General features: G+C 62.8%; 6 non-coding genes across 6 annotated transcripts; all 6 read right to left on the bottom strand.

Annotated features, from left to right (window-relative positions):
- Positions 1-135: 135 nt before the first annotated feature.
- Positions 136-207, bottom strand: trnae-cuc (transfer RNA glutamic acid (anticodon CUC)). The gene has a single exon. It is a non-coding gene; the product is annotated as a tRNA-Glu (tRNA).
- Positions 208-1,124: 917 nt separating this feature from the next.
- Positions 1,125-1,197, bottom strand: trnaf-gaa (transfer RNA phenylalanine (anticodon GAA)). The gene has a single exon. It is a non-coding gene; the product is annotated as a tRNA-Phe (tRNA).
- Positions 1,198-2,374: 1,177 nt separating this feature from the next.
- On the bottom strand, positions 2,375-2,446 carry trnae-cuc (transfer RNA glutamic acid (anticodon CUC)). The gene has a single exon. It is a non-coding gene; the product is annotated as a tRNA-Glu (tRNA).
- Positions 2,447-3,362: 916 nt separating this feature from the next.
- Positions 3,363-3,435, bottom strand: trnaf-gaa (transfer RNA phenylalanine (anticodon GAA)). The gene has a single exon. It is a non-coding gene; the product is annotated as a tRNA-Phe (tRNA).
- A 1,195-nt stretch (positions 3,436-4,630) lies between these two features.
- On the bottom strand, positions 4,631-4,702 carry trnae-cuc (transfer RNA glutamic acid (anticodon CUC)). The gene has a single exon. It is a non-coding gene; the product is annotated as a tRNA-Glu (tRNA).
- Positions 4,703-5,618: 916 nt separating this feature from the next.
- On the bottom strand, positions 5,619-5,691 carry trnaf-gaa (transfer RNA phenylalanine (anticodon GAA)). The gene has a single exon. It is a non-coding gene; the product is annotated as a tRNA-Phe (tRNA).
- Positions 5,692-23,704: the final 18,013 nt, after the last annotated feature.

Here is a 23,704-nt window from a genome sequence, read left to right as displayed (position 1 = left end):
TGTAGTTCCACTTGTGAAGCGAGATCTTGTCATTTAGTGCAGACTTTAAAACAGAAGTGTCTGTTGTCTCACGACGCGCTGCTGATGATTGGGGCAACAACAGCGAGGTGAGCTGCAAGCACCGCAAATACAATGTTCCCTGACCGGGAATCGAACCCGGGCCGCGGCGGTGAGAGCGCCGAATCCTAACCACTAGACCACCAGGGAAGCTGCTGCAAACGTCTGTGCCAGCAATACAGACCAACCCAGTCTTTCCTCCTTGCTGTTTCGAAATTCTCATCACATTCGCGCCAGGGAAAACTGTTCGCAGCAAATGGCAGTTTTTGTGGAGATCACCAAAGACATGTCCGCGCAATCACAGCGTTAAGTGCGGCTAGGCATCCACTGAAATCCATTTCATTCTCTCCTTTTCCCGGGAATTTTCACTCTCGGTACCGTGTGAACATTTCATTTGGTGTTTTTGTCCTGAACTGCAGCCTTTTGCCCATCAAGGGCGACAGAACCGTTCTGTCTGTCTGTTCTGCTTTTAAACATTGACGGGAACAGGTCTCCAGTGCATCGGTTCTCAGCAAAGCAAGAAACACGTTATAAACAGAAAGTTGTGCTCTGCACACCTTCGGCAAAGAAGCATTGGCTGTTATTCCAAATAATTCCCATCCCTTGGGATTCCGTGTGGATTTGTTTCGTTATGAAGGTTTGATTGTAAAAGTTACTAAAAACCGAATAAAAGTTATGAAAAATTGGGATGGCCCATACGGGGATCGGGCCCGCGCTCTTGGCTTTATTAATACCACGCCCTAAGCGACCGATTTAACCGGCAACAAAATTCCCTCGGGCAGCGTGAAAGTCCAGACTGAGATGATTTTGTATCCGGCACACACTGGGTGATAGAGTTACTGCATTAGAATTGAACACATCGCATCGCTTAACCATTGTTCACTCTTCATATACAAAACTGGGCAGAGTATGAATAGAAAGTAACAGAAAAAGAGCGCTGAATCTAAAAAAATTCATGTCGAAAATTAGTATCACGCAAACGCTGAACAGCCCATCCCTCAAGCACTGTCTCGATATCAAACTGGCGACTACCCTTAAAATGAAGGAAATGCAAAATCACCAGATATTGCAGAAACCCAGGATTGAACCAGGGATCTTTAGATCTTCAGTCTAACGCTCTCCCAACTGAGCTACTTCGGCCCGAGAGAAAACGAAGCAAAATTTTCTCACACCTTTTTGAAATAAAACTTAAACCCCGGAAGGAATTGCCCCGCACACTCAGTCCTCATTTCGGGGCAATGGCTCCCAAACACATCTCGGAGCTCCGGATGTGTTCATGTAATGTATAATGATATTGAAAATCTTAATGCTCATGTTAATTTATCACTGCCCACGATCCAGGCACTCTCTGATTCCGGTATTGTGCAAGTTGCTAAGTTGAAAATGTGCATTTTTCCGCACTGGCAATGAATTGACTGATAGCCGGGCTGTGACCAGCTCGGTTTGTTAGGGTGATGCCGCGCAAGAACGTACATGGAAGAATAATGATCATTGTGATTGTTCTCACACTGTACTTAAATGTTGGCAAACCGTACAGTGTCAATCAGCAATTGTAGTTCCATATGTTCATTTAATGTTCTGCTGAATTGTTCATAAAGACACAAAGATTGCACACCAGGCTAGATCTCACAGTGTTGAAGACACCGTGAAATATACTGGAGAGTTTATAACTGTTTCAGAACATAACATGTCAGTAAAATTCCCCGTTCTGTTCTCGGCACCGATGGGTTGTGAAAGGGAGACGGGCCGAAGTCCTATTGAGCCGCACTGACCCCGAGCCAAGGTGAAATTAAAGCAGGTTCAGTCCTTAGCAGTGATATGATGAAGAGAGATAAGAGTCGCGAATCAAGGAGAGATTTAACGTTAGTGATGGTGAATCTCGGTTCGATCAAAAACTCCAGGAATTCTCTGCCGGGAAATTCAGATCTTGCAAATCGCCTGTGAACGCTAAACATTGATACGCAGTGAGCCAATGTGCAATATAGAAGGGGCCCAGGCCAAATGAATGCTCAAGGATAAGTGATCAGTGCCCATGGTCCAGGCATTCCCTGATTCCAGTCTTGCACACTTTGCAAAGTTTAAAATGCTGAATATTTCCACAGTGGCAATGCTTTGATTGATGATAAGCTCGAATGATGAAAGAAAGCCATGATTGGCAAAATTTACGTTGTCTTTCAGCAATTGTAGTTCCACTTGTGAAGCGAGATCTTGTCATTTAGTGCAGACTTTAAAACAGAAGTGTCTGTTGTCTCACGACGCGCTGCTGATGATTGGGGCAACAACAGCGAGGTGAGCTGCAAGCACCGCAAATACAATGTTCCCTGACCGGGAATCGAACCCGGGCCGCGGCGGTGAGAGCGCCGAATCCTAACCACTAGACCACCAGGGAAGCTGCTACAAACGTCTGTGCCAGCAAACAGACCAACCCAGTCTTTCCTCCTTGCTGTTTCGAAATTCTCATCACATTCGCGTCAGGGAAAACTGTTCGCAGCAAATGGCAGTTTTTGTGGAGAACACCAAAGACATGTCCGCGCAATCACAGCGTTAAGTGCGGCTAGGCATCCACTGAAATCCATTTCATTCTCTCCTTTTCCCGGGAATTTTCACTCTCGGTACCGTGTGAACATTTCATTTGGTGTTTTTGTCCTGAACTGCAGCCTTTTGCCCATCAAGGGCGACAGAACCGTTCTGTCTGTCTGTTCTGCTTTTAAACATTGACGGGAACAGGTCTCCAGTGCATCGGTTCTCAGCAAAGCAAGAAACACGTTATAAACAGAAAGTTGTGCTCTGCACACCTTCGGCAAAGAAGCATTGGCTGTTATTCCAAATAATTCCCATCCCTTGGGATTCCGTGTGGATTTGTTTCGTTATGAAGGTTTGATTGTAAAAGTTACTAAAAACCGAATAAAAGTTATGAAAAATTGGGATGGCCCATACGGGGATCGGGCCCGCGCTCTTGGCTTTATTAATACCACGCCCTAAGCGACCGATTTAACCGGCAACAAAATTCCCTCGGGCAGCGTGAAAGCCCAGACTGAGATGATTTTGTATCCGGCACACACTGGGTGATAGAGTTACTGCATAAGAATTGAACACATCGCATCGCTTAACCATTGTTCACTCTTCATATACAAAACTGGGCAGAGTATAAATAGAAAGTAACAGAAAAAGAGCGCTGAATCTAAAAAAATTCATGTCGAAAATTAGTATCACGCAAACGCTGAACAGCCCATCCCTCAAGCACTGTCTCGATATCAAACTGGCGACTACCCTTAAAATGAAGGAAATGCAAAATCACCAGATATTGCAGAAACCCAGGATTGAACCAGGGATCTTTAGATCTTCAGTCTAACGCTCTCCCAACTGAGCTACTTCGGCCCGAGAGAAAACGAAGCAAAATTTTCTCACACCTTTTTGAAATAAAACTTAAACCCCGGAAGGAATTGCCCCGCACACTCAGTCCTCATTTCGGGGCAATGGCTCCCAAACACATCTCGGAGCTCCGGATGTGTTCATGTAATGTATAATGATATTGAAAATCTTAATGCTCATGTTAATTTATCACTGCCCACGATCCAGGCACTCTCTGATTCCGGTATTGTGCAAGTTGCTAAGTTGAAAATGTGCATATTTCCGCACTGGCAATGAATTGACTGATAGCCGGGCTGTGATCAGCACGATTTGTTAGGGTGATGCCGCGCAAGAACGTACATGGAAGAATAATGATCATTGTGATTGTTATCACACTGCACTTAAATGTTGGCAAACCGTACAGTGTCAATCAGCAATTGTAGTTCCATATGTTCATTTAATGTTCTGCTGAATTGTTCATAAAGACACAAAGATTGCACACCAGGCTAGATCTCACAGTGTTGAAGACACAGTGAAATATACTGGAGAGTTTATAACTGTTTCAGAAAATAACATGTCAGTAAAATTCCCCGTTCTGTTCTCGGCACCGAAGGGAGGGAGACGGGCCGAAGTCCTATTGAGCTGCACTGACTCTGACCAAGGTGAAATTAAAGCAGGTTCAGTCCTTAGCAGTGATATGATGAAGAGAGATAAGAGTCGCGAATCAAGGAGAGATTTAACGTTAGTGATGGTGAATCTCGGTTCGATCAAATATTCCAGGAATTCTCTGCCGGGAAATTCAGATCTTGCAAATCGCCTGTGAACGCTAAACATTGACACGCAGTGAGCCAATGTGCAATATAGAAGGGGCCCAGGCCAAATGAATGCTCAAGGATAAGTGATCAATGCCCATGGTCCAGGCATTCCCTGATTCCAGTCTTGCACACTTTGCAAAGTTTAAAATGCTGAATATTTCCACAGTGGCAATGCTTTGATTGATGATAAGCTCGAGTGATGTGGCGCAAATAGGTACCTGGAAGACGAAAGAAAGCCATGATTGGCAAAATTTACGTTGTCTTTCAGCAATTGTAGTTCCACTTGTTGAGCGAGATCTTGTCATTTAGTGCAGACTTTGAAACAGAAGTGTCTGTTGTCTCACGACGCGCTGCTGATGATTGGGGCAACAACAGCGAGGTGAGCTGCAAGCACCGCAAATACAATGTTCCCTGACCGGGAATCGAACCCGGGCCGCGGCGGTGAGAGCGCCGAATCCTAACCACTAGACCACCAGGGAAGCTGCTGTAAATGTCTGTACCAGCAAACAGACCAACCCAGTCTTTCCTCCTTGCTGTTTCGAAATTCTCATCACATTCGCGCCAGGGAAAACTGTTCGCAGCAAATGGCAGTTTTTGTGGAGAACACCAAAGACATTTCCGCGCAATCACAGCGTTAAGTGCGGCTAGGCATCCACTGAAATCCATTTCATTCTCTCCTTTTCCCGGGAATTTTCACTCTCGGTACCGTGTGAACATTTCATTTGGTGTTTTTGTCCAGAACTGCAGCCTTTTGCCCATCAAGGGCGACAGAACCGTTCTGTCTGTCTGTTCTGCTTTTAAACATTGACGGGAACAGGTCTCCAGTGCATCGGTTCTCAGCAAAGCAAGAAACACGTTATAAACAGAAAGTTGTGCTCTGCACACCTTCGGCAAAGAAGCATTGGCTGTTATTCAAAATAATTCCCATCCCTTGGGATTCCGTGTGGATTTGTTTCGTTATGAAGGTTTGATTGTAAAAGTTACTAAAAACCGAATAAAAATTATGAAAAATTGGGATGGCCCATACGGGGATCGGGCCCGCGCTCTTGGCTTTATTAATACCACGCCCTAAGCGACCGATTTAAGCGGCAACAAAATGCCCTCGGGCAGCGTGAAAGTCCAGACTGAGATGATTTTGTATCCGGCACACACTGGGTGATAGAGTTACTGCATAAGAATTGAACACATCGCATCGCTTAAACATTGTTCACTCTTCATATACAAAACTGGGCAGAGTATAAATAGAAAGTAACAGAAAAAGAGCGCTGAATCTAAAAAAAATCATGTCGAAAATTAGTATCGCGCAAACACTGAACAGCCCATCCCTCAAGCACTGTCTCGATATCAAACCGGCTGCTCCCCTTAAAATGAAGGAAACGCAAAATCACCAGACATTGCCAAAACTCGAGATTGAACCAGGGACCTTTAGATCTTCGGTCTAACGCTCTCCCAACTGAGCTATTTCGGCTCGACAGAAAACGCAGCAAAACTTTCTCACACCTTTTTGAAAGAAAACTTAAACCCCGGAAGGAATTGCCCCGCACACTCAGTCCTCATTTCGGGGCAATGCCTCCCAAACACATCTCGGAGCTCCGGATGTGTTCATGTAATTTATAATGATATTGAAAATCTTAATGCTCATGTTAATTTATCACTGCCCACGATCCAGGCACTCTCTGATTCCGGTATTGTGCACGTTGCTAAGTTGAAAATGTGCATTTTTCCGCACTGGCAATGAATTGACTGATAGCCGGGCTGTGACCAGCTCGGTTTGTTAGGGTGATTCCGCGCAAGAACGTACATGGAAGAATAATGATCATTGTGATTGTTCTCACACTGTACTTAAATGTTGGCAAACCGTACAGTGTCAATCAGCAATTGTAGTTCCATATGTTCATTTAATGTTCTGCTGAATTGTTCATAAAGACACAAAGATTGCACACCAGGCTAGATCTCACAGTGTTGAAGACACAGTGAAATATACTGGAGAGTTTATAACTGTTTCAGAACATAACATGTCAGTAAAATTCCCCGTTCTGTTCTCGGCACCGATGGGTTGTGAAAGGGAGACGGGCCGAAGTCCTATTGAGCCGCACTGACCCCGAGCCAAGGTGAAATTAAAGCAGGTTCAGTCCTTAGCAGTGATATGATGAAGAGAGATAAGAGTCGCGAATCAAGGAGAGATTTAACGTTAGTGATGGTGAATCTCGGTTCGATCAAAAACTCCATGAATTCTCTGCCGGGAAATTCAGATCTTGCAAATCGCCTGTGAACGCTAAACATTGACACGCAGTGAGCCAATGTGCAATATAGAAGGGGCCCAGGCCAAATGAATGCTCAAGGATAAGTTATCAGTGCCCATGGTCCAGGCATTCCCTGATTCCAGTCTTGCACACTTTGCGAAGTTTAAAATGCTGAATATTTCCACAGTGGCAATGCTTTGATTGATGATAAGCTCGAGTGATGTGGCGCAAATAGGTACCTGGAAGATGAAAGAAAGCCATGTCCCGGGGGGAGGGGTGAGTGTGCCGGGGGGAGGGGAGAGTGTCTCGGGGGGAGGGGAGAGTGTCCCGAGGGGAGGGGAGGGGAGAATGTCTCGGGGGGAGGGGAGGGGAGAGTGTTCCGGGGGGATGGGAGAGTGTCCCGGGGGAAGGGAGAGTGTCCCGGGGGGAGTGGAGTGTGTCTCGGGGGGAGGGGACGTGAGAGTGTTCCGGGGGGAGGGGAGAGTGTCCCGGGGGGAGGGGAGTGGAGAGTGTCTCGCGGGGAGGGGAGAGTGTCCCGAGGGGCGGGGTGAGTGTCCCGGGGGGAGGGGAGAGTGTCTCGGGGGGAGGGGAGAGTGTCCCGAGGGGAGGGGAGAGTGTCTCGTGGGGGAGGGGAGAGTGTCCCGAGGAAAGGGTAGGGGAGAGTGTCCCGGGGGGAGGGGAGAGTGTCCCGGGGGGAGGGGAGAGTGTCCCGTGAGGAGGGGAGAGTGTCCCGGGGGGAGGGGAGAGTGTCCCGGGGGGAGGGGAGAGTGTCTCGGGGGGGAGGGGAGAGTGTCCCGAGGAGAGGGTAGGGGAGAGTGTCCCGGGGGGAGGGGAGAGTGTCCCGGGAGGAAGGGAGAGTTTCCCGGGGGGAGGGGAGAGTGTCTCGTGGGGAGGGAAGGGGCGAGTGTATCGGGGGGAGGGGAGAGTGTCTCGGGAGGAGGGGAGGGGAGAATGTCTCGGGGGGAGGGGAGGGGAGAGTGTCTCGGGGGGAGGGGAGAGTGTCTCGGGGGGAGGGGAGAGTGTCTCGGGGGTAGGGGAGAGTGTCTCGGGGGGAGGGGAGTGTGTACCGGCGGCAGGGGAGAGTGTCTCGGGGGAGGGGAGAGTGTCCCGGGGGAGGGGAGCGTGTCTCAGGGGGAGGGGAGAGTGCCTCAGGGGGTGGAGAGAGTGTCTCATTTGGAGGGGAGAGTGTCTCGGGGAGAGGGGAGAGTGTCCCGGGGGGAGGGGTGAGTATGCCGGGGGGAGGGGAGAGTGTCTCGGGGGGAGGGGAGAGTGTCCCGAGGGGAGGGGAGGGGAGAATGTCTCGGGGGGAGGGGAGGGGAGAGTGTTCCGGGGGGATGGGAGGGGAGAGTGTCCCGAGGAGAGGGGAGGGGAGAGTATCCCGAGTGGAGGGGAGAGTGTCCCGGTGGGAGGGGAGCGTGTCCCGGGGGAAGGGAGAGTGTCCCGGGGGGAGGGGAGAGTTTCCCGAGGGGAGGGGAGAATGTCTCAGTGGGAGCGGAGAGTGTACCGTGGAGAGGGGAGAGTGTCCCGGGGGGAGGGGAGGAGAGAGTGTCCCCGGGGGAGGGGAGAGTGTCTCGGGGGGAGGGGAGGAGAGAGTGTTCCGGGGGGATGGGAGAGTGTCCCGGGGGAAGGGAGAGTGTCCCGGGGGGAGTGGAGTGTGCCTCGGGGGGAGGGGACGTGAGAGTGTCCCGGGGGGAGGGGAGAGTGTCCCGGGGGGAGGGGTGAGTGTCCCGGGGGGAGGGGAGAGTGTCCCGCGGGGAGGGGAGAGTGTCTCAGGGGGAGCGGAGATTGTCCCGTGGAGAGGGGAGAGTGTCCGGGGGGAGGGGAGGGGAGAGTGTCCCAGGGGGAGGGGAGAGTGTCCCGGGGGGAGGGGAGGGGAGAGTGTCCCAAGGACAGGGGAGGGGAGAGTGTCCCGAGTGGAGGGGAGAGTGTCCCGGTGGGAGGGGAGCGTGACCCGGGGGAAGGGAGAGTGTCCCGGGGGGAGGGGAGAGTTTCCCGACGGGAGGGGAGAATGTCTCAGTGGGAGCGGAGAGTGTACCGTGGAGAGGGGAGAGTGTCCCGGGGGGAGGGGAGGGGAGAGTGTCCCCGGGGGAGGGGAGAGTGTCTCGGGGGGAGGGGAGGAGAGAGTGTCCCGGGGGGGAGGGGAGAGTGTCCCCGGTGGAGGGGAGAGTGTCCCGGGGGGTGGGGAGAGTGTCTCGGGGGGAGGGCAGAGTGTCTCGGGGGGAGAGGAGCGTATCTCGGGGGGAGGGGAGAGTGTCTCAGATGGAGGGGAGAGTGTCTCAGGGGGAGGGGAGAGTGTCTCGGGGGGAGGGGAGAGTGTCTCGGGGGGAGGGGAGAGTGTCTCGGGGGAAGGGGAGAGTGTCTCGGATGAGGGGAGTGTGTACCGGGGGCAAGGGGAGTGTCTCGGGGGGAGGGGAGAGTGTCCCGGGGGAGGGGAGCGTGTCTCAGGGGGAGGGGAGAGTGTCTCGGGGGAGGGGAGAGTGTCTCGGGGGAGGGGAGAGTGTCCCGGGGGAGGGGAGGGTGTCTCAGGGGGAGGGGAGAGTGTCTCAGGGGGTGGAGAGAGTGTCTCAGTTGGAGGGGAGAGTGTCTCGGGGAGAGGGGAGAGTGTCCCGGGGGGAGGGGTGAGTGTGCCGGGGGGAGGGGAGAGTGTCTCGGGGGGAGGGGAGAGTGTCCCGAGGGGAGGGGAGGGGAGAATGTCTCGGGGGGAGGGGAGGGGAGAGTGTTCCGGGGGGATGGGAGAGTGTCCCGGGGGAAGGGAGAGTGTCCCGGGGGGAGTGGAGTGTGTCTCGGGGGGAGGGGACGTGAGAGTGTCCCGGGGGGAGGGGAGAGTGTCCCGGGAGGAGGGGAGTGGAGAGTGTCTCGCGGCGAGGGGAGAGTGTCCCGAGGGGCGGGGTGAGTGTCCCGGGGGGAGGGGAGAGTGTCTCGGGGGGAGGGGAGAGTGTCCCGAGGGGAGGGGAGAGTGTCTCGTGGGGGAGGGGAGAGTGTCCCGAGGAGAGGGTAGGGGAGAGTGTCCCGGGGGGAGGGGAGAGTGTCCCGTGAGGAGGGGAGAGTGTCCCGGGGGGAGGGGAGAGTGTCCCGGGGGGAGGGGAGAGTGTCCCGTGAGGAGGGGAGAGTGTCCCGGGGGGAGGGGAGAGTGTCCCGGGGGGAGGGGAGAGTGTCTCGGGGGGGAGGGGAGAGTGTCCCGAGGAGAGGGTAGGGGAGAGTGTCCCGGGGGGAGGGGAGAGTGTCCCGGGAGGAAGGGAGAGTGTCCCGGGGGGAGGGGAGAGTGTCTCGTGGGGAGGGAAGGGGCGAGTGTATCGGGGGGAGGGGAGAGTGTCCCGGGAGGAGGGGAGGGGAGAATGTCTCGGGGGGAGGGGAGGGGAGAGTGTCTCGGGCGGAGGGGAGTGTGTACCGGCGGCAGGGGAGAGTTTCTCGGGGGAGGGGAGAGTGTCCCGGGGGAGGGGAGCGTGTCTCAGGGGGAGGGGAGAGTGTCTCAGGGGGTGGAGAGAGTGTCTCAGTTGGAGGGGAGAGTGTCTCGGGGAGAGGGGAGAGTGTCCCGGGGGGAGGGGTGAGTGTGCCGGGCGGAGGGGAGAGTGTCTCGGGGGGAGGGGAGAGTGTCCCGAGGGGAGGGGAGGGAAGAATGTCTCAGGGGGAGGGGAGGGGAGAGTGTTCCGGGGGGATGGGAGAGTGTCCCGAGGAGAGGGGAGGGGAGAGTGTCCCGAGTGGAGGGGAGAGTGTCCCGGTGGGAGGGGAGCGTGTCCCGGGGGAAGGGAGAGTGTCCCGGGGGGAGGGGAGAGTTTCCCGAGGGGAGGGGAGAATGTCTCAGTGGGAGCGGAGAGTGTACCGTGGAGAGGGGAGAGTGTCCCGGGGGGAGGGGAGGGTAGAGTGTCCCCGGGGGAGGGGAGAGTGTCTCGGGGGGAGGGGAGGAGAGAGTGTCCCGGGTTGGAGGGGAGAGTGTCCCCGGTGGAGGGAAGGGGAGAGTGTCCCGAGGTGTGGCGTGAGTGTCCCGGGGAGAGGGGAGAGTGTCCCGGGGGGATGGGAGAGTGTCCCGGGGGAAGGGAGAGTGTCCCGGGGGGAGTGGAGTGTGTCTCGGGGGGAGGGGACGTGAGAGTGTCCCGGGGGGAGGGGAGAGTGTCCCGGGGGGAGGGGAGAGTGTCCCGGGGGGAGGGAAGAGTGTCTCAGGGGGAGCGGAGATTGTCCCGTTGAGAGGGGAGAGTGTCCGGGGGGAGGGGAGGGGAGAGTGTCCCAGGGGGAGGGGAGAGTGTCCCGGGGGGAGGGGAGGGGAGAGTGTCCCGAGGAGAGGGGAGGGGAGAGTGTCCCGAGTGGAGGGGAGAGTGTCCCGGTGGGAGGGGAGCATGTCCCGGAGGAAGGGAGAGTGTCCCGGGGGGAGGGGAGAGTTTCCCGACGGGAGGGGAGAATGTCTCAGTGGGAGCGGAGAGTGTACCGTGGAGAGGGGAGAGTGTCCCGGGGGGAGGGGAGGGGAGAGTGTCCCCGGGGGAGGGGAGAGTGTCTCGGGGGGAGGGGAGGAGAGTGTGTCCCGGGGGGGAGGGGAGAGTGTCCCCGGTGGAGGGGAGAGTGTCCCGGGGGGTGGGGAGAGTGTCTTGGGGGGAGGGCAGAGTGTCTCGGGGGGAGAGGAGCGTGTCTCGGGGGGTGGGGAGAGTGTCTCAGATGGAGGGGAGAGTGTCTCAGGGGGAGGGGAGAGTGTCTCAGGTGGAGGGGAGAGTGTCTCGGGGGGAGAGGAGAATGTCTCGGGGCGAGGAGAGAGTGTCTCAGATGGAGGGGAGAGTGTCTCAGGGGGAGGGGAGAGTGTCTCGGGGGGAGGGGAGAGTGTCTCGGGGGGAGGGGAGAGTGTCTCGGGGGGAGGGGAGAGTGTCTCGGGGGTAGGGGAGAGTGTCTCTGGGGGAGGGGAGTGTGTACCGGCGGCAGGGGAGAGTGTCTCGGGGGAGGGGAGAGTGTCCCGGGGGAGGGGAGCGTGTCTCAGGGGGAGGGGAGAGTGTCTCAGGGGGTGGAGAGAGTGTCTCAGTTGGAGGGGAGAGTGTCTCGGGGAGAGGGGAGAGTGTCCCGGGGGGAGGGGTGAGTGTGCCGGGGGGAGGGGAGAGTGTCTCGGGGGGAGGGGAGAGTGTCCCGAGGGGAGGGGAGGGGAGAATGTCTCGGGGGGAGGGGAGGGGAGAGTGTTCCGGGGGGATGGGAGGGGAGAGTGTCCCGAGGAGAGGGGAGGGGAGAGTGTCCCGAGTGGAGGGGAGAGTGTCCCGGTGGGAGGGGAGCGTGTCCCGGGGGAAGGGAGAGTGTCCCGGGGGGAGGGGAGAGTTTCCCGAGGGGAGGGGAGAATGTCTCAGTGGGAGCGGAGAGTGTACCGTGGAGAGGGGAGAGTGTCCCGGGGGGAGGGGAGGGGAGAGTGTCCCCGGGGGAGGGGAGAGTGTCTCGGGGGGAGGGGAGGAGAGAGTGTCCCGGGTTGGAGGGGAGAGTGTCCCCGGTGGAGGGGAGGGGAGAGTGTCCCGAGGTGTGGCGTGAGTGTCCCGGGGAGAGGGGAGAGTGTCCCGGGGGGATGGGAGAGTGTCCCGGGGGAAGGGAGAGTGTCCCGGGGGGAGTGGAGTGTGTCTCGGGGGGAGGGGACGTGAGAGTGTCCCGGGGAGAGGGGAGAGTGTCCCGGGGGGAGGGGAGAGTGTCCCGGGGGGAGGGGAGAGTGTCTCAGGGGGAGCGGAGATTGTCCCGTTGAGAGGGGAGAGTGTCCGGGGGGAGGGGAGGGGAGAGTGTCCCAGGGGGAGGGGAGAGTGTCCCGGGGGGAGGGGAGGGGAGAGTGTCCCGAAGAGAGGGGAGGGGAGAGTGTCCCGAATGGAGGGGAGAGTGTCCCGGTGGGAGGGGAGAGTGTCCCGGAGGAAGGGAGAGTGTCCCGGGGGGAGGGGAGAGTTTCCCGAGGGGAGGGGAGAATGTCTCAGTGGGAGCGGAGAGTGTACCGTGGAGAGGGGAGAGTCTCCCGGGGGGAGGGGAGGGGAGAGTGTCCCCGGGGGAGGGGAGAGTGTCTCGGGGGGAGGGGAGGAGAGTGTGTCCCGGGGGGGAGGGGAGAGTGTCCCCGGTGGAGGGGAGAGTGTCCCGGGGGGTGGGGAGAGTGTCTCGGAGGGAGGGCAGAGTGTCTCGGGGGGAGAGGAGCGTGTCTCGGGGGGAGGGGAGAGTGTCTCAGATGGAGGGGAGAGTGTCTCAGGGGGAGGGGAGAGTGTCTCAGGTGGAGGGGAGAGTGTCTCGGGGGGAGAGGAGAATGTCTCGGGGCGAGGAGGGAGTGTCTCAGATGGAGGGGAGAGTGTCTCAGGTGGAGGGGAGAGTGTCTCGGGGGGAGGGGAGAGTGTCTCGGGGGGAGGGGAGAGTGTCTCGGGGGGAGGGGAGAGTGTCTCGGGGGTAGGGGAGAGTGTCTCGGGGGGAGGGGAGTGTGTACCGGCGGCAGGGGAGAGTGTCTCGGGGGAGGGGAGAGTGTCCCGGGGGAGGGGAGCGTGTCTCAGGGGGAGGGGAAAGTGTCTCAGGGGGTGGAGAGAGTGTCTCAGTTGGAGGGGAGAGTGTCTCGGGGAGAGGGGAGAGTGTCCCGGGGGGAGGGGTGAGTGTGCCGGGGGGAGGGGAGAGTGTCTCGGGGGGAGGGGAGAGTGTCCCGAGGGGAGGGGAGGGGAGAATGTCTCGGGGGGAGGGGAGGGGAGAGTGTTCCGGGGGAATGGGAGGGGAGAGTGTCCCGAGGAGAGGGGAGGGGAGAGTGTCCCGAGTGGAGGGGAGAGTGTCCCGGTGGGAGGGGAGCGTGTCCCGGGGGAAGGGAGAGTGTCCCGGGGGGAGGGGAGAGTTTCCCGAGGGGAGGGGAGAATGTCTCAGTGGGAGCGGAGAGTGTACCGTGGAGAGGGGAGAGTGTCCCGGGGGGAGGGGAGTGTGTCTCGTGGGGAGGGAAGGGGCGAGTGTATCGGGGGGAGGGGAGAGTGTCCCGGGAGGAGGGGAGACTGTCCCGGGGGGAGGGGAGAGTGTCTCCGCGGGTAGGGGAGTGTGTCCCGAGGAGAGCGGAGGGGAGAGTGTCCCGAGGGGAGGGGAGAGTGTCCCGGGGGGAGGGGAGGGGAGAGTGTCCCGAGGGGAGTGGAGAGTTTCCCAGGGGGAGGGGACGGGAGAGTGTCCCGAGGTGTGGCGTGAGTGTCCCGGGGGGAGGGGAGAGTGTTCCGGGGGGATGGGAGAGTGTCCCGGGGGAAGGGAGAGTGTCCCGGGGGGAGTGGAGTGTGTCTCGGGGGGAGGGGACGTGAGAGTGTCCCGGGGGGAGGGGAGAGTGTCCCGGGGGGAGGGGAGAGTGTCCCGGGGGGAGGGGAGAGTGTCCCGGGGGGAGGGGAGAGTGTCTCAGGGGGAGCGGAGATTGTCCCGTGGAGAGGGGAGAGTGTCCGTGGGGAGGGGAGGGGAGAGTGTCCCAGGGGGAGGGCAGAGTGTCCCGGGAGGAAGGGAGAGTGTCCCGGGGGGAGGGGAGCGTGTCTTAGGGGGAGGGGAGAGTGTCTCAGGGGGTGGAGAGAGTGTCTCAGTTGGAGGGGAGAGTGTCTCGGGGAGAGGGGAGAGTGTCCCGGGGGGAGGGGTGAGTGTGCCGGGGGGAGGGGAGTGTGTCTCGGGGGGAGGGGAGAGTGTCCCGAGGGGAGGGGAGGGGAGAATATCTCGGGGGGAGGGGAGGGGAGAGTGTTCCGGGGGTATGGGAGAGTGTCCCGGGGGAAGGGAGAGTGTCCCGGGGGGAGTGGAGTGTGTCTCGGGGGGAGGGGACGTGAGAGTGTCCCGGGGGGAGGGGAGAGTGTCCCGGGGGGAGGGGAGTGGAGAGTGTCTCGCGGGGAGGGGAGAGTGTCCCGAGGGGCGGGGTGAGTGTCCCGGGGGGAGCAGAGAGTGTCTCGGGGGGAGGGGAGAGTGTCCCGAGGGGAGGGGAGAGTGTCTCGGGGGGAGGGGAGAGTGTCCCGAGGGGAGGGGAGAGTGTCTCGTGGGGGAGGGGAGAGTGTCCCGAGGAAAGGGTAGGGAAGAGTGTCCCGGGGGGAGGGGAGAGTGTCCCGTGAGGAGGGGAGAGTGTCCCGGGGGGAGGGGAGAGTGTCCCGGGGGGAGGGGAGAGTGTCCCGTGAGGAGGGGAGAGTGTCCCGGGGGGACGGGAGAGTGTCCCGGGGGGAGGGGAGTGTGTACCGGCGGCAGGGGAGAGTGTCTCGGGGGAGGGGAGAGTGTCCCGGGGGAGGGGAGCGTGTCTCAGGGGGAGGGGAGAGTGTCTCATGGGGTGGAGAGAGTGTCTCAGTTGGAGGGGAGACCGTCTCGGGGAGAGGGGAGAGTGTCCCGCGGGGAGGGGTGAGTGTGCCGGGGGGAGGGGAGAGTGTCTCGGGGGGAGGGGAGAGTGTCCCGAGGGGAGGGGAGGGGAGAATGTCTCGGGGGGAGGGGAGGGGAGAGTGTTCCGGGGGGATGGGAGGGGAGAGTGTCCCGAGGAGAGGGGAGGGGAGAGTGTCCCGAGTGGAGGGGAGAGTGTCCCGGTGGGAGGGGAGCGTGTCCCGGGGGAAGGGAGAGTGTCCCGGGGGGAGGGGAGAGTTTCCCGAGGGGAGGGGAGAATGTCTCAGTGGGAGCGGAGAGTGTACCGTGGAGAGGGGAGAGTGTCCCGGGGGGAGGGGAGGGGAGAGTGTCCCCGGGGGAGGGGAGAGTGTCTCGGGGGGAGGGGAGGAGAGAGTGTCCCGGGTTGGAGGGGAGAGTGTCCCCGGTGGAGGGGAGGGGAGAGTGTCCCGAGGTGTGGCGTGAGTGTCCCGGGGAGAGGGGAGAGTGTCCCGGGGGGATGGCAGAGTGTCCCGGGGAAAGGGAGAGTGTCCCGGGGGGAGTGGAGTGTGTCTCGGGGGGAGGGGACGTGAGAGTGTCCCGGGGGGAGGGGAGAGTGTCCCGGGGGGAGGGGAGAGTGTCCCGTGAGGAGGGGAGAGTGTCCCGGGGGGAGGGGAGAGTGTCCCGGGGGGAGGGGAGAGTGTCCCGTGAGGAGGGGAGAGTGTCCCGGGGGACGGGAGAGTGTCCCGGGGGGAGGGGAGTGTGTCCCGGGGGGAGGGGAGAGTGTCTCGTGGGGAGGGAAGGGGCGAGTGTATCGGGGGGAGGGGAGAGTGTCCCGGGAGGAGGGGAGGGGAGAATGTCTCGGGGGGAGGGGAGGGGAGAGTGTCTCGGGGGGAGGGGAGAGTGTCTCGGGGGGAGGGGAGAGTGTCTCGGGGGTAGGGGAGAGTGTCTCGGGGGGAGGGGAGTGTGTACCGGCGGCAGGGGAGAGTGTCTCGGGGGAGGGGAGAGTGTCCCGGGGGAGGGGAGGGGAGAGTGTCCCAGGGGGAGGGGAGAGTGTCCCGGGGGGAGGGGAGGGGAGAGTGTCCCGAGGAGAGGGGAGGGGAGAGTGTCCCGAGTGGAGGGGAGAGTGTCCCGGGGGAAGGGAGAGTGTCCCGGGGGGAGTGGAGTGTGTCTCGGGGGGAGGGGACGTGAGAGTGTCCCGGGGGGAGGGGAGAGTGTCCCGGGGGGAGGGGAGAGTGTCCCGGGGGGAGGGAAGAGTGTCTCAGGGGGAGCGGAGATTGTCCCGTTGAGAGGGGAGAGTGTCCGGGGGGAGGGGAGGGGAGAGTGTCCCAGGGGGAGGGGAGAGTGTCCCGGGGGGAGGGGAGGGGAGAGTGTCCCGAGGAGAGGGGAGGGGAGAGTGTCCCGAGTGGAGGGGAGAGTGTCCCGGTGGGAGGGGAGCATGTCCCGGAGGAAGGGAGAGTGTCCCGGGGGGAGGGGAGAGTTTCCCGACGGGAGGGGAGAATGTCTCAGTGGGAGCGGAGAGTGTACCGTGGAGAGGGGAGAGTGTCCCGGGGGGAGGGGAGGGGAGAGTGTCCCCGGGGGAGGGGAGAGTGTCTCGGGGGGAGGGGAGGAGAGTGTGTCCCGGGGGGGAGGGGAGAGTGTCCCCGGTGGAGGGGAGAGTGTCCCGGGGGGTGGGGAGAGTGTCTTGGGGGGAGGGCAGAGTGTCTCGGGGGGAGAGGAGCGTGTCTCGGGGGGTGGGGAGAGTGTCTCAGATGGAGGGGAGAGTGTCTCAGGGGGAGGGGAGAGTGTCTCAGGTGGAGGGGAGAGTGTCTCGGGGGGAGAGGAGAATGTCTCGGGGCGAGGAGAGAGTGTCTCAGATGGAGGGGAGAGTGTCTCAGGGGGAGGGGAGAGTGTCTCGGGGGAGGGGAGAGTGTCTCGGGGGGGGAGAGAGTGTCTCGGGGGGAGGGGAGAGTGTCTCGGGGGTAGGGGAGAGTGTCTCTGGGGGAGGGGAGTGTGTACCGGCGGCAGGGGAGAGTGTCTCGGGGGAGGGGAGAGTGTCCCGGGGGAGGGGAGCGTGTCTCAGGGGGAGGGGAGAGTGTCTCAGGGGGTGGAGAGAGTGTCTCAGTTGGAGGGGAGAGTGTCTCGGGGAGAGGGGAGAGTGTCCCGGGGGGAGGGGTGAGTGTGCCGGGGGGAGGGGAGAGTGTCTCGGGGGGAGGGGAGAGTGTCCCGAGGGGAGGGGAGGGGAGAATGTCTCGGGGGGAGGGGAGGGGAGAGTGTTCCGGGGGGATGGGAGGGGAGAGTGTCCCGAGGAGAGGGGAGGGGAGAGTGTCCCGAGTGGAGGGGAGAGTGTCCCGGTGGGAGGGGAGCGTGTCCCGGGGGAAGGGAGAGTGTCCCGGGGGGGAGGGGAGAGTTTCCCGAGGGGAGGGGAGAATGTCTCAGTGGGAGCGGAGAGTGTACCGTGGAGAGGGGAGAGTGTCCCGGGGGGAGGGGAGGGGAGAGTGTCCCCGGGGGAGGGGAGAGTGTCTCGGGGGGAGGGGAGGAGAGAGTGTCCCGGGTTGGAGGGGAGAGTGTCCCCGGTGGAGGGGAGGGGAGAGTGTCCCGAGGTGTGGCGTGAGTGTCCCGGGGAGAGGGGAGAGTGTCCCGGGGGGATGGAGAGTGTCCCGGGGGAAGGGAGAGTGTCCCGGGGGGAGTGGAGTGTGTCTCGGGGGGAGGGGACGTGAGAGTGTCCCGGGGAGAGGGGAGAGTGTCCCGGGGGGAGGGGAGAGTGTCCCGGGGGGAGGGGAGAGTGTCTCAGGGGGAGCGGAGATTGTCCCGTTGAGAGGGGAGAGTGTCCGGGGGGAGGGGAGGGGAGAGTGTCCCAGGGGGAGGGGAGAGTGTCCCGGGGGGAGGGGAGGGGAGAGTGTCCCGAGGAGAGGGGAGGGGAGAGTGTCCCGAATGGAGGGGAGAGTGTCCCGGTGGGAGGGGAGAGTGTCCCGGAGGAAGGGAGAGTGTCCCGGGGGGAGGGGAGAGTTTCCCGAGGGGAGGGGAGAATGTCTCAGTGGGAGCGGAGAGTGTACCGTGGAGAGGGGAGAGTCTCCCGGGGGGAGGGGAGGGGAGAGTGTCCCCGGGGGAGGGGAGAGTGTCTCGGGGGGAGGGGAGGAGAGTGTGTCCCGGGGGGGAGGGGAGAGTGTCCCCGGTGGAGGGGAGAGTGTCCCGGGGGGTGGGGAGAGTGTCTCGGAGGGAGGGCAGAGTGTCTCGGGGGGAGAGGAGCGTGTCTCGGGGGGAGGGGAGAGTGTCTCAGATGGAGGGGAGAGTGTCTCAGGGGGAGGGGAGAGTGTCTCAGGTGGAGGGGAGAGTGTCTCGGGGGGAGAGGAGAATGTCTCGGGGCGAGGAGGGAGTGTCTCAGATGGAGGGGAGAGTGTCTCAGGGGGAGGGGAGAGTGTCTCGGGGGGAGGGGAGAGTGTCTCGGGGGGAGGGGAGAGTGTCTCGGGGGTAGGGGAGAGTGTCTCGGGGGGAGGGGAGTGTGTACCGGCGGCAGGGGAGAGTGTCTCGGGGGAGGGGAGAGTGTCCCGGGGGAGGGGAGCGTGTCTCAGGGGGAGGGGAAAGTGTCTCAGGGGGTGGAGAGAGTGTCTCAGTTGGAGGGGAGAGTGTCTCGGGGAGAGGGGAGAGTGTCCCGGGGGGAGGGGTGAGTGTGCGGGGGGAGGGGAGAGTGTCTCGGGGGGAGGGGAGAGTGTCCCGAGGGGAGGGGAGGGGAGAATGTCTCGGGGGGAGGGGAGGGGAGAGTGTTCCGGGGGAATGGGAGGGGAGAGTGTCCCGAGGAGAGGGGAGGGGAGAGTGTCCCGAGTGGAGGGGAGAGTGTCCCGGTGGGAGGGGAGCGTGTCCCGGGGGAAGGGAGAGTGTCCCGGGGGGAGGGGAGAGTTTCCCGAGGGGAGGGGAGAATGTCTCAGTGGGAGCGGAGAGTGTACCGTGGAGAGGGGAGAGTGTCCCGGGGGGAGGGGAGTGTGTCTCGTGGGGAGGGAAGGGGCGAGTGTATCGGGGGGAGGGGAGAGTGTCCCGGGAGGAGGGGAGACTGTCCCGGGGGGAGGGGAGAGTGTCTCCGCGGGTAGGGGAGTGTGTCCCGAGGAGAGCGGAGGGGAGAGTGTCCCGAGGGGAGGGGAGAGTGTCCCGGGGGGAGGGGAGGGGAGAGTGTCCCGAGGGGAGTGGAGAGTTTCCCAGGGGGAGGGGACGGGAGAGTGTCCCGAGGTGTGGCGTGAGTGTCCCGGGGAGAGGGGAGAGTGTTCCGGGGGGATGGGAGAGTGTCCCGGGGGAAGGGAGAGTGTCCCGGGGGGAGTGGAGTGTGTCTCGGGGGGAGGGGACGTGAGAGTGTCCCGGGGGGAGGGGAGAGTGTCCCGGGGGGAGGGGAGAGTGTCCCGGGGGGAGGGGAGAGTGTCTCAGGGGGAGCGGAGATTGTCCCGTGGAGAGGGGAGAGTGTCCGTGGGGAGGGGAGGGGAGAGTGTCCCAGGGGGAGGGGAGAGTGTCCCGGGAGGAAGGGAGAGTGTCCCGGGGGGAGGGGAGCGTGTCTTAGGGGGAGGGGAGAGTGTCTCAGGGGGTGGAGAGAGTGTCTCAGTTGGAGGGGAGAGTGTCTCGGGGAGAGGGGAGAGTGTCCCGGGGGGAGGGGTGAGTGTGCCGGGGGGAGGGGAGTGTGTCTCGGGGGGAGGGGAGAGTGTCCCGAGGGGAGGGGAGGGGAGAATATCTCGGGGGGAGGGGAGGGGAGAGTGTTCCGGGGGTATGGGAGAGTGTCCCGGGGGAAGGGAGAGTGTCCCGGGGGGAGTGGAGTGTGTCTCGGGGGGAGGGGACCGTGAGAGTGTCCCGGGGGGAGGGGAGAGTGTCCCGGGGGGAGGGGAGTGGAGAGTGTCTCGCGGGGAGGGGAGAGTGTCCCGAGGGGCGGGGTGAGTGTCCCGGGGGGAGCAGAGAGTGTCTCGGGGGGAGGGGAGAGTGTCCCGAGGGGAGGGGAGAGTGTCTCGTGGGGGAGGGGAGAGTGTCCCGAGGAAAGGGTAGGGAAGAGTGTCCCGGGGGGAGGGGAGAGTGTCCCGTGAGGAGGGGAGAGTGTCCCGGGGGGAGGGGAGAGTGTCCCGGGGGGAGGGGAGAGTGTCCCGTGAGGAGGGGAGAGTGTCCCGGGGGGACGGGAGAGTGTCCCGGGGGGAGGGGAGTGTGTCCCGGGGGGAGGGGAGAGTGTCTCGTGGGGAGGGAAGGGGCGAGTGTATCGGGGGGAGGGGAGAGTGTCCCGGGAGGAGGGGAGGGGAGAATGTCTCGGGGGGAGGGGAGGGGAGAGTGTCTCGGGGGGAGGGGAGAGTGTCTCGGGGGGAGGGGAGAGTGTCTCGGGGGTAGGGGAGAGTGTCTCGGGGGGAGGGGAGTGTGTACCGGCGGCAGGGGAGAGTGTCTCGGGGGAGGGGAGAGTGTCCCGGGGGAGGGGAGCGTGTCTCAGGGGGAGGGGAGAGTGTCTCATGGGGTGGAGAGAGTGTCTCAGTTGGAGGGGAGACCGTCTCGGGGAGAGGGGAGAGTGTCCCGCGGGGAGGGGTGAGTGTGCCGGGGGGAGGGGAGAGTGTCTCGGGGGGAGGGGAGAGTGTCCCGAGGGGAGGGGAGGGGAGAATGTCTCGGGGGGAGGGGAGGGGAGAGTGTTCCGGGGGGATGGGAGGGGAGAGTGTCCCGAGGAGAGGGGAGGGGAGAGTGTCCCGAGTGGAGGGGAGAGTGTCCCGGTGGGAGGGGAGCGTGTCCCGGGGGAAGGGAGAGTGTCCCGGGGGGAGGGGAGAGTTTCCCGAGGGGAGGGGAGAATGTCTCAGTGGGAGCGGAGAGTGTACCGTGGAGAGGGGAGAGTGTCCCGGGGGGAGGGGAGGGGAGAGTGTCCCCGGGGGAGGGGAGAGTGTCTCGGGGGGAGGGGAGGAGAGAGTGTCCCGGGTTGGAAGGGAGAGTGTCCCCGGTGGAGGGGAGGGGAGAGTGTCCCGAGGTGTGGCGTGAGTGTCCCGGGGAGAGGGGAGAGTGTCCCGGGGGGATGGGAGAGTGTCCCGGGGAAAGAGAGAGTGTCCCGGGGGGAGTGGAGTGTGTCTCGGGGGGAGGGGACGTGAGAGTGTCCCGGGGGGAGGGGAGAGTGTCCCGGGGGGAGGGGAGAGTGTCCCGTGAGGAGGGGAGAGTGTCCCGGGGGGAGGGGAGAGTGTCCCGGGGGGAGGGGAGAGTGTCCCGTGAGGAGGGGAGAGTGTCCCGGGGGGACGGGAGAGTGTCCCGGGGGGAGGGGAGTGTGTCCCGGGGGGAGGGGAGAGTGTCTCGTGGGGAGGGAAGGGGCGAGTGTATCGGGGGGAGGGGAGAGTGTCCCGGGAGGAGGGGAGGGGAGAATGTCTCGGGGGGAGGGGAGGGGAGAGTGTCTCGGGGGGAGGGGAGAGTGTCTCGGGGGGAGGGGAGAGTGTCTCGGGGGTAGGGGAGAGTGTCTCGGGGGGAGGGGAGTGTGTACCGGCGGCAGGGGAGAGTGTCTCGGGGGAGGGGAGAGTGTCCCGGGGGAGGGGAGGGGAGAGTGTCCCAGGGGGAGGGGAGAGTGTCCCGGGGGGAGGGGAGGGGAGAGTGTCCCGAGGAGAGGGGAGGGGAGAGTGTCCCGAGTGGAGGGGAGAGTGTCCCGGTGGGAGGGGAGCGTGTCCCGGGGGAAGGGAGAGTGTCCCGGGGGGAGGGGAGAGTTTCCCGAGGGAAGGGGAGAGTGTCCCGGGGGGAGGGCAGAGTGTCTCGGGGGGAGAGGAGCGTGTCTCGGGGGGAGGCGAGAGTGTCTCAGATGGAGGGGAGCGTGTCCCGGGGGAAGGGAGAGTGTCCCGGGGGGAGGGGACGTGAGAGTGTCCCGGGGGGGGGGGAGAGTGTCCCGGGGGGAGGGGAGAGTGTCTCAGGGGGAGCGGAGATTGTCCCGTGGAGAGGGGAGAGTGTCCGGGGGGAGGGGAGGGGAGAGTGTCCCAGGGGGAGGGGAGAGTGTCCCGGGGGGAGGGGAGGGGAGAGTGTCCCGAGGAGAGGGGAGGGGAGAGTGTCCCGAGTGGAGGGGAGAGTGTCCCGGGGGGAGGGGAGAGTTTCTCGAGGGGAGGGGAGAATGTCTCAGTGGGAGCGGAGAGTGTACCGTGGAGAGGGGAGAGTGTCCCGGGGGGAGGGGAGGGGAGAGTGTCCCCGGGGGAGGGGAGAGTGTCTCGGGGGGAGGGGAGGAGAGAGTGTCCCGGGGGGGAGGGGAGAGTGTCCCCGGTGGAGGGGAGAGTGTCCCGGGGGGTGGGGAGAGTGTCTCGGGGGGAGGGCAGAGTGTCTCGGGGGGAGAGGAGCGTGTCTCGGGGGGAGGGGAGAGTGTCTCAGATGGAGGGGAGAGTGTCTCAGGGGGAGGGGAGAATGTCTCAGGTGGAGGGGAGAGTGTCTCGGGGGGAGAGGAGAATGTCTCGGGGCGAGGAGAGAGTGTCTCAGATGGAGGGGAGAGTGTCTCAGGGGGAGGGGAGAGTGTCTCGGGGGGAGGGGAGAGTGTCTCGGGGGGAGGGGAGAGTGTCTCGGGGGGAGGGGAGAGTGTCTCGGGGGTAGGGGAGAGTGTCTCGGGGGGAGGGGAGTGTGTACCGGCGGCAGGGGAGAGTGTCTCGGGGGAGGGGAGAGTGTCCCGGGGGAGGGGAGCGTGTCTCAGGGGGAGGGGAGAGTGTCTCAGGGGGTGGAGAGAGTGTCTCAGTTGGAGGGGAGAGTGTCTCGGGGAGAGGGGAGAGTGTCCCGGCGGGAGGGGTGAGTGCGCCGGGGGGAGGGGAGAGTGCTCCGGGGGGAGGGGAGAGTGTCCCGAGGGGAGGGGAGGGGAGAATGTCTCGGGGGGAGGGGAGGGGAGAGTGTTCCGGGGGGATGGGAGGGGAGAGTGTCCCGAGGAGAGGGGAGGGGAGAGTGTCCCGAGTGGAGGGGAGAGTGTCCCGGTGGGAGGGGAGCGTGTCCCGGGGGAAGGGAGAGTGTCCCGGGGGGAGGGGAGAGTTTCCCGAGGGGAGGGGAGAATGTCTCAGTGGGAGCGGAGAGTGTTCCGTGGAGAGGGGAGAGTGTCCCGGGGGGAGGGGAGAGTGTCTCGTGGGGAGGGAAGGGGCGAGTGTATCGGGGGGAGGGGAGAGTGTCCCGGGAGGAGGGGAGACTGTTCCGGGGGGAGGGGAGAGTGTCTCCGCGGGTAGGGGAGTGTGTCCCGAGGAGAGGGGAGGGGAGAGTGTCCCGAGGGGAGGGGAGAGTGTCCCGGGGGGAGGGGAGGGCAGAGTGTCCCGAGGAGAGTGGAGAGTTTCCCAGGGGGAGGGGAGGGGAGAGTGTCCCGAGGTGTGGCGTGAGTGTCCCGGGGAGAGGGGAGAGTGTTCCGGGGGGATGGGAGAGTGTCCCGGGGGAAGGGAGAGTGTCCCGGTGGGAGTGGAGTGTGTCTCGGGGGGAGGGGACGTGAGAGTGTCCCGGGGGGAGGGGAGAGTGTCCCGGGGGGAGGGGAGAGTGTCCCGGGGGGAGGGGAGAGTGTCTCAGGGGGAGCGGAGATTGTCCCGTGGAGAGGGGAGAGTGTCCGGGGGGAGGGGAGGGGAGAGTGTCCCAGGGGGAGGGGAGAGTGTCCCGAGGAGAGGGGAGGGGAGAGTGTCCCGAGTGGAGGGGAGAGTGTCCCGGTGGGAGGGGAGCGTGTCCCGGGGGAAGGGAGAGTGTCCCGGGGGGAGGGGAGAGTTTCCCGAGGGGAGGGGAGAATGTCTCAGTGGGAGCAGAGAGTGTACCGTGGAGAGGGGAGAGTGTCCCGGGGGGAGGGGAGGGGAGAGTGTCCCCGGGGGAGGGGAGAGTGTCTTGGGGGGAGGGGAGGAGAGAGTGTCCCGGGGGGGAGGGGAGAGTGTCCCCGGTGGAGGGGAGAGTGTCCCGGGGGGTGGGGAGAGTGTCTCGGGGGGAGGGCAGAGTGTCTCGGGGGGAGAGGAGCGTGTCTCGGGGGGAGGGGAGAGTGTCTCAGATGGAGGGGAGAGTGTCTCAGGGGGAGGGGAGAGTGTCTCGGGAGGAGGGGAGAGTGTCTCGGGGGAAGGGGAGAGTGTC

Source organism: Pristiophorus japonicus, unplaced genomic scaffold, assembly GCF_044704955.1.
Source record: "Pristiophorus japonicus isolate sPriJap1 unplaced genomic scaffold, sPriJap1.hap1 HAP1_SCAFFOLD_787, whole genome shotgun sequence".
Lineage (NCBI taxonomy): Eukaryota > Metazoa > Chordata > Chondrichthyes > Pristiophoridae > Pristiophorus > Pristiophorus japonicus.
The sequence above is the reverse complement of the archived record's forward strand: the minus strand, read 5'-3'. Positions and strand labels throughout refer to the sequence as shown.